Below are 15975 nucleotides of genomic sequence, written 5' to 3'. Positions count from 1 at the left end.
AATTGGACCCAAAATTACAATTAATTTTGAGACCCACTGTTGGTTGAGGATTTACAATCGGCTGCTACATTTCAAACAAACAGGGCATTAGGTTATACCAACGAAAGCTAGACTGTTGATTTTTGTAGTTTTTTTTTTGGGAAAATTCTAAAAAAAAATATGATTTTTATATGAAAATCTCAAAAAAGGTAAAGTTGGCTAATTTCTTAAAAAGGGGGAAACGCATCCCTAGGAGTGTTTTTCGACAAAAATGCCCTTGTGTTGGTTTTTCCTTCAAGAAAGTAAGCAACAGTTCCCGATGCATTCCACCTAACATTTTTAACTTTTTATCTTCTTCTTACCTTCTTCTTCCCCATCCTCAAACAAAACTCCATTGTCTGTTTTAAAATTCCATTGCAGAGAGGTGAAACTCCCCTCCCCTAAAATCTACCATTGGATCTCTTTATTTTTCTCTGGCTATCAAACCCATAAGCTTCTCTGGTAGGTCCATTGTGATACATTTGCATAGGTTTAACATGTTCCTTTCAATGCTATGGTGTATTGTCATCATCTTGTTTATTTGTTAGGGATTTGTTATGGTTTTGTTTGGCATTTGTTATTGTCATCATCCTCTTTACAATGCTATGGCGTATTGTCATAATCTCTCTATCTCTCTATTCCCCTCTATGTTTCAATGTAGAGTAAACCCGGATAAAACTCATGTCTATACAATTACAACCATTATTTAAATTTGTAGAAGCAATATTTTGTTCTCGGAACCACTGTTGATATCTTGGAACCAGTATTTAAACACTCAGAAGCAGCAATTATACATAGAAACCACTATTTACCACTATGTAGTGGTTCCGATGTATAAATAGTGGTTCCAAGATATAAATAGCGGTTCCAGAGTAGAAATATTGCTTCACACAATCTAATTGGGTGTCAATGTTACAATGAATTTATAAACAATGGGTTAAATAGTTTTCTAAACACTCAGATGTTATGGTGGTGCATAGTTTAGATGGCCTAATACTTGTGAGAATGACTGTATTTATAGGGTTTTAAACACTCAGAAGCACTCATTATACATAGGAACCACTAATTATACTTAGGAACCACTAATTATACCTAGGAACCACTATTTACCATTATGTAGTGGTTCCAAGGTATAAATAGTGGTTCCAGAGTAGAAATATTGCTTCACACAATCTAATAGTATTTCACTTGGTGTTAATGTTTCAATGAATTTATGAACAATGGGTTAAATAGTTTTCTAAACACTCGGATGTTATGGTGGTTCATAGTTTAGATGGCCTAATACTTGTGAGAATGACTGTATTTAAAGGGATTTAAACACTCAGAAGCACTCATTATACCTAGGAACCACTAATTATACGTAGGAACCACTAATTATACCTAGGAACCACTTTTACCATTATGTAGTGGTTCCAAGGTATAAATAGTGGTTCTAGAGTAGAAATATTGCTTCACACAATCTAATAGTATTTCATTGGGTGTCAATGTTTCAATGAATTTATGAACCATGGGTTAAATAGTTTTCTAAACACTCGAAGCACTCATTATACCTAGGAACCACTAATTATACGTAGGAACCACTAATTATACCTAGGAACCACTTTTACCATTATGTAGTGGTTCCAAGGTATAAATAGTGGTTCTAGAGTAGAAATATTGTTTCACACAATCTAATAGTATTTCATTGGGTGTCAATGTTTCAATGAATTTATGAACCATGGGTTAAATAGTTTTCTAAACACTCGAATGTTATGGTGGTTCATAGTTTAGATGGCCTAATACTTGTTTAGAGAGTTTAAATTGTGATTACAAAAAGTTATGCACTGCTGAGTAATCTGAGATGACGATAAAATCAAGTTCTACTCAATACAACATCGACAGATTTGACGGAAAGGGTAGTTTCACCCTATGTGATATGAGGGTGAAGGACATCCTAATTCATCAAGGCTTGGCTAAGGCGTTGAAGGGAAATGATGGGAAGCCAGAGAAGATAACGGATGCCGAGTGGGAAGACATTGAATCGAAGGCGGTCAGCACGATTCGACTATGTCACGCAGATAGCGTTATGTTTAACGTTATGGAAGAGGAAGATATGCCTAAATTATGGGAGAAGTTGGAAAAGCTTTATACGTAAAAAAGCTTGGCCAACCGGTTGTATCTGAAGCGGCAATTGCACGGGCTAAAGATGCAGGAAGGTGGAGATCTTATGGAACACATTACAGTGTTCAATGGCTTGTGGATCAACTCCACAAGGTTGATGAAAAGTTGAAGGAAGAAGACAAGGCCCTATTACTTTTTACTTCACTTCCTGATTCGTATGACATCATGGTGATGACTTTATTGTATGGTAAGGATACGATAAAGTTGGAGGAAGTCACGACATCACTTTTATCGAATGAGATGCGAAAGAAACATGTTCTTTGTGAAAATGAAGATCATGGGTTGGTTGTTCATGGTGGGAATAAAAGAGGAAGGTCGTCTGACAGGGGATCAGGGAAAGGCCGGTTAAGATCCAAGGTCAACAGAAAGCGTGTGCAATGTTACCGTTGCAAGGAATATGGCCACATTAAGCAGGATTGTCCAAAGCGAGCTGACTAGGCGGACAATGGTGCTATGAATATTGTGGTGGCGGTAATGAATGAACAGAGCGAAGTGGTTGGAGATGTTCTCACAATCTCCACAGGTGATCTCCTCATGATGAGTTGATTTTATATTCAGGGTGCTCTGTTCATGTATGCTCCAGGAGGGAATATTTTGATACGTTTCAGGAGACAAGGGCGGGTATAGTGTCCTTGGGTGATGGGTCTATTTGTGACGTCACGGTTGTTAGAATGGTGAAGATCAAAATGTTTGATGGAGTGGTTCGTACTTTGGGTGGTGTGGCTTATGTCCCAAAGCTACGGAAGAATCTAGTGTCTCTTGGCCGGTTGGACTCCAAGGGTTACAGGCATTCAGGTGTAGGTGGAGCCATGAAAATCACACCCGGCTGTATGGTTCTAATAAAAGGAGAGAAGTGTGGCGGATTATATCGTCTGATCAAGGACATGATGACTAGTGTTCCTAAGATCTCGATGGTTAGTTGAAAACAGAGTGGTAACGCGTGCACGCGTAGGATCTCTTTAGCAGTTGGTGCAGAGACGAGTTTCCAGGTTGTAGACGACGGTGAGAGGATGACAGTACCTGCGTTGGGGAGGATGGGTCGAGATCCCTCTCCAAGGTTAACCGGGTGAGTCAACGAGTTGGCAGCTACACATGTGCATTGGTCGTGTTGATCGAATCGAGAGAAGTCAGAACCAAGGTGATTCAAGGGTGTGTAGCTGGTACTTCGGAAGGCCAATAGTGGGTTTCGCGGTGACAGTGGACTGATGGCGATATCAACGGAAAATCTTCAGGTGGCTAGAAATAAGCCAAGGCGGAGATTGTTGGGAAAGTTGCCTTATTTCCCCCCACCATTAGGTTGCTTAGGTGGGAAGGCAGGAATGCAAAAATAGAAAGTAACTTTTTAGGTTATAGGAAACCCAGGATATAAGAGAGGTATTTTCTCTTATGTGGAGTGTGGAAACATAGCTAGAGAAATAGAGCGAAAAAGAGAGGAGAGAGAAAAAGAGAAAGAGAGGAGAGAGAAAAAGAAGAGAAAGTGGGTTTTTCTTCTTGAGTTTTCTCTTGTACGGTCTTGGTTTGGGAAGCAAGGAAAGGGTTGAGGGTTTTGGGTTTCAGGTTAAATCCATTGTAATCATTGTATATTGTTTTCTCATAGGGGAAAATCGTGTTTCTCGCCCGTGGAGTAGGCTTGGCCGAACCACGTAAAATTTTGGTGTTCATCTTGTGGCTTGTTTATTACTTTTACTTTTTCGTTAAATTTGTGCACGATCAGATCGGATTGCCCGGCGGATTTTCTCAACAAGTTCCCTACAGATCTCCTTCGGACCCAATTCAATTAATACTGGACATGGACAATAATTTTAGTCTGAGGGATCCTTATGGATCCATTTTTGAGATTTACATAAATGTTTGAAAAACCAGATGGGGTCCAACAAGAGTCCAACAATTTTCTGATATATTTTGTATGGTTTAGTATATAATGCATAAGGCTATTTTAATAATTTTATAACATAGTCTGGTATCGAGGATGATATACTACCTTTACAAATAGAAAAAAACACTAGGGTCGCTCCTATTAGTCCACCATACATTTTGCAACTTAGTCCGTTTCTAATTTTAGTGTAATATGGCATTTAATCCGGAAGAAGGGATTCTCTTATTCAGAGAAAGGCGATTAAATCTCCTCTAATATCTCTCGTGCAATTAATTCTTCTATAATCTCTTTCTCTCTAACGTCAATTAATTTTCTTATAATCTCTCTCTTCTCTCTCCTCTAATGGCCACTTTTAATTCTCTCTCTTTCTCTCTCTCTCTCTCTCTCAGCTTTCATTTTGGATTTTTTTAAGATAAAATATTTTATGTTTTAGGAAAAATTGGATTAACATGAATTGTTCTCCACGATAAAACTTAGCATTATTTAGTGACAAATTTGAGGGTCCTTATACATAATATGAGCAGGAACGGGCCCATAAAATCCTTATTAATTGGTTAATTCTAACCATTCAATTGCGTATTTATATGGTTCACAACGGTGCACTTCTCCTCTAGCCCCAAACTAAAGGCGTGGGGTGCACATGAATGGATGATCTAAGCCATTCAGTTTTTTGCCCCCGCTATAAATATATAGTGGGCCCTGCCTAAAAACTAGGGGCTATATAATCGTAACGCCTCTGGTTTGTAAAGATTTTATTATTGAAATGTCCAAAACCAAGGGCGACAAATCTAAGGGCTGAGATCATCCTATTACCCCCATTTTTTTTATGGGTAAGCTGGGGTTTGGCGGGGACCTCTACCGGTTAAAGCAATGATCATGCAATTTTTCATAGAGAAGGTTCTGAGAGAGATTCTAGAAGAAATAATTTTTCTTAGAGATAGATGGGTTATGGGTTTTTTTATTCACTCATAGCATAAACTAAAACATTCACTCGTTTCTTAGTTTTTTAATGACAGGCAAATAGTTTGAATCCTCAATAGTAAGGGTGGGATCCAATGAACTCGTCCATTATCACCAAAGATTTATAATTTTTATTTCTCCTCTCATAACACGGCAACTTCCTATGCTTTCTTTCCAAAGAAAACAGCAACGTGTTTCATGGGTGGACGGAAGATTTTTGGAGCATGTCCTAACTTCGTTGGGACCCAACAAATGAACGTCATAGATAACTCATAATGTAGGTCCCATTTTTTATTTTGTTAAAGTTGAGCTCCGGGCTATGAAAACAGGAATGCTTCTTTGTAAAGAAACAGATTCGACTGATTTTGACCATTTCATGAAATTCCATTATCGCCCAAGATTTAAAAACTTTATTTCCCCTCTCATAAAGTTGACCCGTGCTTTTGCGGGTTGGGTCGCCCGTGAGTTAGTTTTGACGGGTCACTTAAAACCCTTGATCGCAAATTTGCAGGTGGGTCGGGTTGACCTGGCACGGGTCGCGTTTGCCAGGTCTAATATTAACATGGCAACGCGTATTCTTTTCAAACAAAAGGATAACGTGTTTCCCTGCAAGGGCTTTCTCCCAAAATATCTTATTCTCAGGAACCATTCTCACGACTCAAAAAAACAATCCTATTCTACCAAGCATTCTCACGGCTCAAACGAAAAGGAAGCTACCTTCTAAATGAAAGACCCATCTCATCACCCTACCAAGTGGATTCTCCAAAAAATAATAAAGAATGCCGAATATCTTCCTTTACCTCTCGTTGAGGAGTCAAAGCATTAGCTGTCTTAAGTTCTAAACTCTATGATTTTCAAAGTCATTACTACAGATAAAGTATCCAACAAGAAGTAATAAGTGGACGAAGAACCTTCCCACGAAGGAGACAAAGAAGTACAATTAGGGTTATTTTTCAATTGTGGGCCCACCTAAAACATAGGTGTGGACGTTGTTCCCATAGGCATAGCAAACCAGGGTTTATCTGATGCCAAGTGAATAAAGAAGATTTCTTTCATCTCAGGTGATTACAACCCAATATCTAATGGGTGGTTATAAGAAGATAAGATCAAATCAACTATAGAAAGTGATTATCCTAATCTAAACTAGTTGTCCAAACTATTTTAACTGCTTCTCATCAAACATTTGATGATCCAACGATCAGATCTCACTAGATATATAGGATATGATTTATTCTAACAAGTCTTGTTTTCCATTAACGTACACTATAAAAGTAGGTTAGCCAATCACATAGTTTTATTCAATATAAAGACTATCTAAGCAAAGTAGACGGAATAGTTTATCCAATAATTTATATTCGCATGGAGAACAGACCACTGGCAAAATGCCTTCTCCGATGGTCCCTAGTAAATCCCTTCTAACTTTTTCATGTGTCTGTCAAAAGAAGATTTTTTACACCCCCTTTTCTATCATTTCCAGCCCCTTTTGTTTGTCTTTTTCCTGAAATTTTTTCTTCAAGTCTTTCCCTGAAAACTGTGGATGGAAATGATGAGACCTTAGGGGGTGGAAATATCATTTCCTGAATTTATTATAGTAGCATTTTTTTTTAAAGTAGTTGCATTCATCAACCTCTGGAATCAAGAATATCAGAATGCATTTTTTTATTATTAATGGAATCATGTTATGCAAGCTCATGTCTGAGAATCAATTTTTTCTATTTTCTAGAGCAAAATGACGTTTTGCCTTTGACGAAGACTTAAGGAGCTGAGGTTTAAAGCTGATAACCTAAATTCTCGGTGGCAACAAATAGTCGCATCTTATAATCCTTTTTTAAGAACCCTAATCCCTAATTAAATTAATGTATTATTTAAAGTAGTAACAATCTTCAGCATTTTTTCTTACCCATTCCAACTCTTTCAGCTATTTTCTATTCTAAAGCCTGTATTTTTACTAGTTTTAATTCGGCAAATGATATCCCACCCAATTTGCAGCAATTTCACCCCCCTTTTATGTTCTTACTTATCAAGTTCTCGAAATGTAATTGTCTTTAGGAAAAGACAAATAAATGGGCTGGAAATATCATTTCAGACCTGGCTTTTCTTCCTCAATAAAGTCCAGGCCACATATGTTCTGAAGGCTCCTGATGTTGTCATCTTCTTGAGACGTGGAGAAAATATTCTTGAGTGGATGTCACAAAGCTTCGTCACTCAACGAATGGATAAGAATCAAACACGTGTTAGGCCAAGAATGCTTGACAGAGGGCCCACAGGTCACTTTCCCCGCTCAGGGTCTCCTGCTCCTCATGTTGTCAATGGTTTTAAATTTTGTCCGAAATTCAAAATTTCGGGTTTGGACCCGGTCCAAACCGACACCGAAATCAAACAAACCCGAGCTGAAATTTTAGGAAATTCTACCAAAAATCTCGTTTTTTTTAAATTTTTTAAAATTATTTTTCCCAAGTTTTGTAATAAATAAAATATTATTTTTAATATGTCGTCGGATTTGACCGAAATTTCAATGAGGTACCGAAACCGAAATTTAAAACCATGAATTGTCGTCCGGCGCTGTAATATATTTTAGGGCCCGATCTATCTACGTTAGAGGCCCAACAAACCAACAAATGAACGGTTTAGATCACCCACTAATATGGGCCCATCGTATTTCTTTTTCTATGCTTGCATGAATTGCGGACCGCATACCAAGTCATTAGAGGAACATAGGGCCCCAAAAATCACGTTGATCGTGCCCTAAAAATCTCCATGATAAAATACATGATTTTAGTGAGAATGTGGAGGTTTAAAATTTAAATATAGAAACACTTCTTTGTACGGATGTGATTTGACTGGGTGGGGCGGTGTTGGTTGGCCATATGACAAAGTCATTTCTTTCTTTTCACAGATTTTTTTTTTCTTATCATTAAATTGCTTAGGTGCTAAGTTTATCTCAAGTCTTTCTAAGTTCACCTTAAGTGTTTGAAAATTGGGTACAAGGTATGGATGGGGAGGTGTTAACTCTTCGGGCTTCTTTCTTGGGTGCTCGAGGAGAAGTTGACAATTGGTTTTGGGGAGTGATAAATCGACCCCATATACTTAAATAGACCCCGTGTGTCTATCTCTCTCCTCTTTCTCTCTCTAACTCAAAAGAGAGAGAAAGACACATAGGGAGTCGATTTACAGAGGAGAGGGATAGCAACACGGGGGGTTGATTTAAGATATATGGGGTCAATTTATCACTGCCCTTTGTTTTTTTAAACATTTATTTTTTGACATAGGTATAGTAATGTAACATGATTGAACCGGACTGAGTGTCCCTCTATGTACTTGATCAAAAATCTCATAAAAAGCTATGAAAATATCCATGGAGGGGGAGATCTCTCTTCAAGCCACCTGATTACGCTGAGAGAATCTCCTACCACTATATACGGTTATCCGCTCACCACTCGCCATCAATCTAATACCATGAAGAACTGCTCTAATTTCCGCCTTGTTGGAGTCTTTCATGCTGAATGGGCCAGAGAAAGCCCGCCTAGTGAATGGTTTAGATCACCCACTAATATGGGTCCATTGTATTTCTTTTTCTACGCTTGCATGCATTGCGGGAGCCGTATAACAACTCATTAGAGTAGCATAGGGGCCCAAAAATCATGTTGATCGTACCCCAAAAATCTCCGTGATGAAATACATTATTTTAGTCAGAATGCAGGGGTTTAAACTTTAAATATAGAAACACTTCTTTGTATGGATGTGATATATCTTTTTGCCTAAAGACTGGGTGGGGCGATGTTGGTTGCCCATTTGACAAAGTCATTTCTTTCTTTGCAAAGATTTTTTTTTCTTATCATTAAATTGTTTAGGTGCAAAGTTTACCTCAAGGGGTTGTTTGGATCCTGCCTAACCCCATCTTACCAACCAAAAAAAAAAAAAAAAAAAAAAAAAAAAAAAAAAAAAAAAAAAAAAAAAGGGGTTGTTTGGATATGCGGATTTTAGAATCCGGGATATCTTCAAAATTGTAGCTAAGAGACAAGAGAAGAAGCGGACCATCCATCATTTTTGACTTGTTTTTGATTTCTTGCCCCTCTTTCTGTAAGCAAGAGAGTGGCAGATCCTCCCATATTTCCAGGTTTTAGAAATCTCAGGATGCGAGAGAGATTTTTAATTAAAATCTGAATTTCTAACTTAAAATCCAAGAAACGTTGTCATGACAGCACACAACAGCTTGATCATGCACCCTCTTTTACACTGTTTTCATACTAAAAACCTGGATTCTAAAATCTGCTTATCCAAATGGCCCCCAAGTCTTTCTATGCTATTGAAATAAGGTCTTTAAGTGTTTGAAATTTGGGTACAAGGTATGGACGGGGAGGTGTTAATGTTAAGGGTCATCACCAACCAAATGCTATTTTTGTGGAGGACAAATATGATGAAATTGAATCATCTGCAGGAAGTTGTTTGAGTCCTAGTCTTTAGGAAACAGATAAGCATGTGAGAGATCATAGCAATCATTTAGGATTTTATTACTGTAGAATTTTATTGCTTTTATTTAGGAGTCTGTTGCTTTTGCTTAGGGAAGTAGTTCAGCTCTAAGTCCATAAATGTAAGCCTTGTGCTCACATATTCATTTTATCAAATAACACTCAGCCTTGTTTTCATTATTCAGTAAGAAAAGTTTTGCTTCAATCTGGTATCAAAGCCAGGTTCGAGTATTACTCTGCCGAATTAGAGTGTGTTTGATCAAAGAGTGTTTAACCATAATGGAGTTTGCTAACTCTGCTGGTGGAATTGAGAAGTTGACACACACCAACTACAATGACTGGAAATCCTGCGTGAAGTCGTATCTCCAAGGGCGGGACTTGTGGGATGTCGTAAATGGAGTTGATACAACTCCACCAAACTCTACACCAGAATCTTCTGAAGCAATCAGAAAGTGGAAGATCAAGGCTGGAAAAGCCTTGTTTGTGCTCAAGGCCACTACGCAGAAGGATTTGCTTGATCACATCCGTGATGCAAGATCTCCCAAAGAGGCATGTGATGCCTTTTCAACTCTGTTTTCAAAAAAGAATGGAGCTCGTTTACAGATGCTGGAGAACGAAATCGGGTCAGTAACACAAGGTAATCTGCCAATCTCAAATTATTTTATGAAAGTTAAAATGATTTGTTAGGAGATCTCTCAACTTGATGAGGAATCAAGAATCTCAGAAGGCAGGGAACAGAGGATTATTATCCGTGGATTGAACCAAGGGTATAGTGGTTTTATAACTGCTATTCATGGGTGGCCTACTCAACCAACCCTGCTTGAGCTAGAAAGTCTTCTAGCTAATCAGGAGAGTTTGGCTAAGCAGATGGCGGGCTTATCTGTCAAAGATAATGAGGAAGCTCTATTTGCTGGATGGGAGAATAAGTCCAGAAACAAGAACAAGCAAAGTCAAAGAAATATTCAAACAGGGGAAGCCCCAAGGGGTCAAGAGTCAGAGAAACAAGATTCCAACTTCAAAACCAGAGTAATCTGCTATAACTGTAATAAAGTTGGTCATATAGCAAGAAATTGTCGTTCACCCTGCAACAATTGTGGTAAAGCTGGTCACCTCACTAGAGATTGCCGCTTACCAAAGAAGAAAACTGAGGAAGGTAATATTGCTATTGACAATGTTGTTGCATCTAACAATTCTAATGGTGACAGTGAAGACGAATGGGGCTTTCATTTCCATTGTTGAAGATCAGCCCTTCATATACAAGTCTGAAGATGAAGAATGGGAAGACGTGCTTCCTAAATGTCATAATGCTGCCTTCTCGGCAGTTGATGAAGAAGTTACCACCAGTTTGGCAGAGGCAAGTAGGCAAAGGAATTCCACTTTCTCAAAGGAATGGATCATTGACTCCGGGTGCTCCAATCTCATGACAGGTGATGAAAGAAAATTTGTGACCAAAGTCGACTACAAAGGAAAAAGGATTGTGGTCACTGCAAACGATGCCAAACTTCCCATAGCACATGTTGGTAATGTAACTTGTATACCAACACCAAGCCAAGGAGAACTCGTGATAAAAGATGTTTATCATGTCATATGAAGAAGAATCTGCTATCTGTGTCTCAGTTAACGAAATCAGCGTTGTGTTTGGACCTGAAGATGTGAAGGTGTATGAAACTGTACAAATTGTGGGTAAACCATATATGCAGGGAAGGAAATCTGAATCTGTCTATGTCATGACAGCCCAAGAAGCCTATGTTGACAGGACGAGGAAGCATGAAACAACTGACCTATGGCATGCAAGGCTCGCTCATGTTGGCTTTACCAAACTCAAAGTGATGATACAGTTTGTCCAGGTTGTCAATATGGCAAAGCACACCAATTGCCATATGCTGAATCAAAATTTCAAGCAAAAGTGCCGTTGGAGTTGGTTCACTCAGACGTGTTTGGCAAAGGCAAAGCGAAATCTTTTGGAGGCAAGAAGTACATGGTGACTTTCATTGATGATTTTTCTAGATATGTGGGTTTATTTCATTAAAGAAAAGTTTGAAGTACTTAAAAAGTTTGTAGAGTTCCAAAATGAAGTAGAAGGTAGACTCAACTGTAAGATAAAATGCTTGAGGTCAGACAATGGTGGTGAGTACTCATCCATTGAGTTCTCAATGCATGTACAAAAGCATGGAATCTCTAGGCAATTTCATGTTCTAACAAGCCGCAACAGAATGTGATAGCTGAAAGGAAGAATCGACATCTTGCTGAGGCAGCAAGGAGTATGATGCATGCCAAAAATGTTCCAACAAGATTTTGGGCAGAATGCATGAGAACTGCTACATACATCACCAACCGGTTACCTTAACCAAGACTTGGTTTTATGTCACCGTTTGAAAAATTGTTTGATCACAAACCAAGTGTAAATCATTTTCGGGTTTTTGGGTTTGTTTGCTATGTTTTGTACCTAATCATCTTCGTATTAAATTTGACAAGAAAGCTGTTAGATGTATTTTCACAGGGTATGATTCTAAAAGAAAAGGCTGGAGATGCATTGACCCCAACTCAGGACGAGCACATGTATCAAGGGATGTGGTGTTTGATGAAGCATCCTCGTGGTGGTCAGCTGATCAAGCAACTGTACCAGAAGACAAGCAACTCAAAGAGGATATGTTAGCAAAAACAAATGGTTTGACACAACCCATATCCTTTCATGAGGATACTAGCAGCCATGATGAAGAAGAGGTGATCAGAACATGCCAACCAAGTGATGCGCTGAACAGTAATAATGATGATGAAACAGATGCTTATGTAGAAGACAATGAAGACGGCAGTAATGAAGGACCACGAAGATCTAAACGTATGCCTTAGCCAAACCCAAAGTATGCAAGTCTGAGTGCAGCAACAACATTCATAGCAGCAACAAAAGATAAGGAGCCAACATTGTTTGAAGATGACAGGATAACAGTGAGCGGAGGAAAGCAATGGTAGAGGAGATCACGGCCTTGCAGCAAAATGAAACGTGGGATCTTGTGCCACGACCATCTGGGGCGAAAATCATTTCATGTAAATGGGTTTACAAAATCAAGACCAAGGCCAATGGTGATATAGAAAGATACAAGGCACGGCTTGTAGCTCGCTGCTTCTCTCAACAGTATGGCTACTATTATGATGAAACTTTTAGCCCTGTGGCTAAAATCACAACAGTTCGAGTGCTAATTGCCCTTGCCACCTGTTTGGAGTAGAAAATGTGGCAGATGGACGTAAGGAATGCGTTTCTACATGGTGAAGTCGATCGGGAAATTTTTATGGAACAACCCAAGGGATTTGAAAGCGCAGCATACCCACAGTATGTATGCAAGTTGCGGAAAGCACTCTATGGATTAAAACAAGCTCCAAGAGCTTGGTTCGGAAAAATTGTAGAATTTCTTCAAGCTGTTGGTTACTCGATAACTGCTGCAGATTCCAGCTTGTTTGTGAAACTCACAAATGGGCAAATTTCTATAATTCTAATTTATGTTGATGACTTGATCATAACAGGTGATGATAAAGAAGAAATTGACAGAGTCCAGGTCAATCTTGGAGTGCGTTTTCACATGAAGAAACTGGGAGAGTTGCATCACTTCCTTGGGCTTGAACTTGAGCAAGATGAAGAAGGAATATTTCTGTGTCAAAAGAAATATGCAAAGAACATTGATTTTGGTATATTGTATAAAAAGGGAGGAGAGTGCAGAATTAGTGGGTTCTGTGATGCTGATTATGCAGGGGATCAATCAACAAGAAGATCCACAACTGGTTACTTATTCAATCTCGGATCAGGAGCTATCTCTTGGTGCAGCAAAAGACAGCCAACTGTGTCTTTATCAACCACAGAACCTGAATATCGAGCTGCAGCAATGGCAGTACAATAGAGTACATGGTTAGCAAGGCTACTCAAAGAGCTTCATCAATCTGTGAGTAACTCAATAAGCTTATATTGCGACAATGAAAGTGCAATTAAACTTGCAGAAAATTCTGTGTTTCACGCAAGGACAAAACATGTTGAGGTACACCACCATTTCATAAGAGAAAAAGTTTTAAAGGGAGACATCAAGTTGGTACCAATTCGAACAGATGATCAAGTAGCAGATGTATTGACCAAAGCTTTGTGCTATAACAAGTTTGCAAGATTCAGAGAGTTGTTGAGAGTAACAAATAGAAGGTTGGCGTTGAGGGAAATTGTTAAGGGTCATCACCAACCAAATGCTATTTTTGTGGAGGACAGATATGATGAAATCGAATCATCTGCAGGAAGTTGTTTGAGTCATAGTCTTTAGGAAACAGATAAGCATGTGAGAGATCATAGCAATCATTTAGGATTTTATTACTGTAGAATTTTATTGCTTTTATTTAGGAGTCTGTTGCTTTTGTTTAGGGAAGTAGTTCAGCTCTAAGTCCATAAATGTAAGCCTTGTGCTCACATATTCATTTTATCAAATAACATTCAGCCTTGTTTTCATTATTCAGTAAGAAAAGTTTTGCTTCAGTTAACTCTCCTGGCTTCTTTCTTGGGGTGCTCGAGGAGAAGTTGACAATTGGTTTTCTTAAACATTTATTTTTTGACATAGGTATAGTAATGTGACATGATTGAACCGGACCGAGTGTCCCTCTATGTACTTGATTAAAAATCTCATAAAAAGCTCTGAAAATCTCCACGGGAGATCTCTCTTCAAGCCACCTAATTACGTTGAGAGAATCTCCTACCACTACATTGTTGGGTATATAATATAACCCATGTATGTTCTAATCTAAGCCCAATAAGATAATGGACCGGTGTAGTGGGCCTATTTGGGCTAGAGCCCACTAACCTATTAAAACCCTAGTGTATCTCTCTATATATAGGGGCTGGAGGCAACAAACTTTGCATTTCAAATTAGATACCTTGGGTGTAATGCTTCAAGCAACCTCTTGCTTGACCTAATTCCTCTAACATGGGGATATAGTGAGTGTAAACCGATTGAGACACCATTTGATTATACCAAGAAGCTAATCTCTAATGAAGGAGACAGTGTGAATCAGTTAGATTATTCTAAACTGATTGGTAGTCTCATGTATGCTATGAGTTGCACTAGGCCAGACATAGCCTTTACAGTTGGCATGCTGAGTCGTTTCACTAGTAATCCTGGCCATGAGCACTGGGATACCCTTTGAGGCTGGTGAGATACCTTAAGGGTACTCAAGGATATGCTCTATGTTATAATGGCCATCCTCCTATCTTGGAAGGATATTCTGATGCATCATGGGGCTCATAATTAGGAGACAGTAAATCTATCAGTGGTTATGTTTTTACACTGGGTGGAGCTGCTCTTGCAAGGAAGTCAAAGAGACAGACTTGTGTTGCTCTGTCATCTATGAAATCAGAACTTTATGCTTTAGCTTTTGCATAAGATGAAGCAGAGTGGATAAGAGATCTGAACCTGAACATTCCATTGACCCATTTAAAGATTAACTCTTTAAGTTTGTTCTGTCAGAATCAAGCTACAATTACGGTTGTGAAAAACTCAGTCTTTAATGGTAAGAGGAGACATGTCAGGCTGAAACATGCCACGCTGAATTATCTTCTAGAACAAGGTATTATCACTTTGGTTGATGTGGGATCAAATGATAATATGGCCGATGCTCTTACGAAGGGACTGAACAAAGATCGAATATTCAAAACTGTGGGGGAGATGGGGTTAAAGACTGTGTAGACGTGTCTTAACCTACATCCATGTTATTTTGAATTTTTTCGAATCTCCCTATCTTGGCCAAGATAAGCACTTGATATGTTTCAATGATGTTTACAGTTGTCTTTATATCATTCCACATTTGATGACATGTCCTTCTTGGGAAATGTTGTTTCATTCCAAACTTGATGATACAGCTTAACTCAATTTGGATATGATGCTTGTAACATTCCAAATGAAAACATGGAATGGTTCCTTGTAAAAGAAACTGTTTATGTCTTGTTCTTGATTGAAACTTGACATTGATGCTTATTGATATTGATATTTATTTTTTTAGCCATTATGAAATTGTATTAAGTTCTTCTGGTCGAACTAGATACTTTTAGTAAAATACACAAATGATTGGATTCATTTTTTAATGAAATTCATATTTGGTAATTTACAGGAATTGGCAAAAATGGAGGAGATTGCCTCAATTTGGATCTTGATGATGATGACTTACTTGATGAGTGAATCCTTATAGAGCAGTGGGAACTATTATTTTCTTTTCAGTTGATTAAATAGTTCACCTATATGTGAAACTACTTATGTTTGAGTTTAGATTATTTCTAAAACTCTTGGTTATTCTTTAAAGTATTTTTGTTTTCAGTTGGATTACAGATATTTATTGATATGGTGATATGGATGATTCAATAATTTTGTTTGGACATCACATTAACTATCTATTGGATTGTGCTATATGTAGAACATAGGAGGAGATTGTTGGGTATATAATATAACCCATGTATGTTCTAATCTAAGCCCAATA

This window comes from Tasmannia lanceolata, unplaced genomic scaffold, assembly GCF_043159265.1.
Source record: "Tasmannia lanceolata isolate RefF3 unplaced genomic scaffold, GAP_Taslan_0.1 ptg000013l, whole genome shotgun sequence".
Taxonomy (NCBI): Eukaryota; Viridiplantae; Streptophyta; class Magnoliopsida; order Canellales; family Winteraceae; genus Tasmannia; species Tasmannia lanceolata.
This window is presented reverse-complemented; position numbering follows the sequence as displayed.